This window comes from Castanea sativa, chromosome 3 (genome assembly GCF_040712315.1).
Source record: "Castanea sativa cultivar Marrone di Chiusa Pesio chromosome 3, ASM4071231v1".
Lineage (NCBI taxonomy): Eukaryota > Viridiplantae > Streptophyta > Magnoliopsida > Fagales > Fagaceae > Castanea > Castanea sativa.
Window position 1 is genome coordinate 41,746,190 of NC_134015.1, and position 2,532 is coordinate 41,748,721.

Below are 2,532 nucleotides of genomic sequence, written 5' to 3' on the forward strand. Positions count from 1 at the left end.
ATGGGGAAGAATTTGAGCATTGTAACAATTTCCTTACTACTGCTGTTGGCATCCACCAGTGCCGGGCAAGTCTTTGACGTCAAATCATATGGAGGACAACCTAATGCCGATATCACCCAGGTATAAATATGTGTAGCACAATTAAATACACCTAATTAACATGCAAAGTGGGTTCTAGTTAACTTGACTAGTAAACTCTTTTAATGTCAAATAAAAGTACTCGGGTTCAAACTCTGCTTACACTAAAAACTCTTCGGTGTCTTGACCAGACCATAAACATTAACGTGAAAAATGGTTGTAATATACTGATTTTGATTTTTCATAATGTGTTTACCGTGCTTTGACAAAAGCTTGGAAAGCTGCGCGTGCGCAGAGCCAAAGTAAAGTTGTGATTTCAGCTAGGACATACAAACTAGGTGTAGTGACTTTGTTAGGTCCATGCAAAGGTGCTATTGAGTTTAACCTTCAAGGCACCCTGGATGCCCCATAGACCTTGCCTCCTTCAACGGTAAAGACTTTTGGGTTTCTTTTGAGCGTATTTACGTCTCACCGTGTCGTGTGGTGGAGTTTTTGATGGCAAAGGACAAACGGCATGGCAAAAAATAATTGTGACCAAAAGTACAACTTAAACCGCTTCTATTCGTAAGATTTCAATCTTAATAATTAGCATTTAAATTTCCTTTATATTTATGTAGATATTTACAGACACTACAACTTTAAGAAATTTAACCATCACGAAATGATAATTCAAGCACTTATTCGTTTAATGGTGTTAAGGATATTGTCATAATATTAATAATTGGATGTAAGCTTTATATAGTGAGGTGTCACGACTCACCAAAAAAGATAATTCAAAATTTATATATGAGAAAGTCCAAATATGGAATATTGACACAACTTCTGTGCCATGACCCTAACTTGTGCAACTGTGTGTAATGGAGAAAAAGTGGTGGTTAAAGGTGATCAAAGTGATGGTTCACCAATCATACTCACATATAACATCAAGTTGTGACAAATTGTTTGGTCCAAAATGACTTTTCTATACAATATTGTTGAAGTAGTACCAACCACATTCATTGATATATATATATATATATATATTTGTAATTTTTTTAAATATAGTAATTCAAAGAAGCATTAGCATTTTACTATAATATATTTAAAGGAAAATATTTTTAGGAGAATATTTAAATGAAACTATGGCGTTCATATTTGGTGTTTTGATTTGTCTAACTTGTAAACATGAACAGTAATATAAGGTTCGATTTCTCACAAATTCAATAGTCCGTGACATTCAATCGAAGGACAGCAAATTTTTCCACGTAAACGTTATGGGATGCAAGAACTTGCAAATCCAAGATGTTACCATAACTGCACCCGGAGATAGCCCCAACACCGATGGAATCCACGTTGGACGTTCATCTAAGATCACCATCAGCAATGCCAAAATTGGAACAGGTGACGATTGCATCTCCATTGGCGATGGAGCCCAAGATGTTACTGCTAACCAAGTAACTTGTGGACCTGGCCATGGTATTAGCGTTGGAAGTCTTGGAAGGTACCGAATGAACATTCGCCTTCAGGAATCAGAGTAATTGGTGGCACCTTAAGCAGTACACAGAATGGTGTTAGAATCAAAACATGGCCTTCTTCCCCTCCTGGGAGTGCTTCAGATATGCATTTTGAAAATATTATCATGAACAATGTTGCCAATCCTATCCTCATTGATCAAGGCTACTGCCCAAACAATCAATGCTCAAACAAGGTTATTATAAACATCACAAATATATACACTCATTTTGATGTTAGAAGTTAAATAAAGAAAAACAAATTACATATACTAATATCAAATTCTCGTGTGGGTTTTTGTTTGTTTGTTTTGCTTTCAGTTTCCCTCGAAAGTTAAGCTCACAAAATGTTAGCTTCAAGAGCATTAGAGGCACTTCTTCAACAAAGGAAGCTGTGAAGCTTATTTGGAGGAAAAGTGTTCCATGCCAACAAGTGGCGGTTGACATTGATCTCGTATACAAGGGAGGCCGGAGGATCTGCTACTTCCACTTGTGTTAATGTCCAGCGGATTTCCTGGGCAAGTAATCCTCCGTTTGTACCATCAAACAATAACTAAATGCCTCCCAAGCTATTGTAACTAATGCGTAATGAGGAAACACTATTTGCAAATAGGTTATAGGAGTTCTATTCTAAGTAGAATTTCATTTACTAGAGTCTATCACGTTCCCTTTTTCTCTATTTAAATGAAACTGTGGAATGTTGGATGGTAATTTTTAGAGTTGTTTGAGTTCAGCCTTTTACTAAAGGTCATTGTGATCTGAGTGTTGTTGCATAGTATTTGTTCTCATATCGTAGCCGGGATATTTCAAAATAAAACAAAAATAGTTATTAAACTCTTTCTAATTGTTATTATTATTCACCAAATACAATCATGTGTCCATTATATGGTAACATTCAATTCATATGCATGCATGTTTTTAACGCCAAAATAACTTTCTCACATACTCTTAGACTTCGCTAAGA

At 35.8% G+C, this 2,532-nt stretch overlaps 1 pseudogene; it reads left to right on the forward strand.

Moving 5' to 3' along the window:
* On the forward strand, positions 1-2,125 carry LOC142628970 (exopolygalacturonase-like; annotated as a pseudogene).
* Positions 2,126-2,532: the final 407 nt, after the last annotated feature.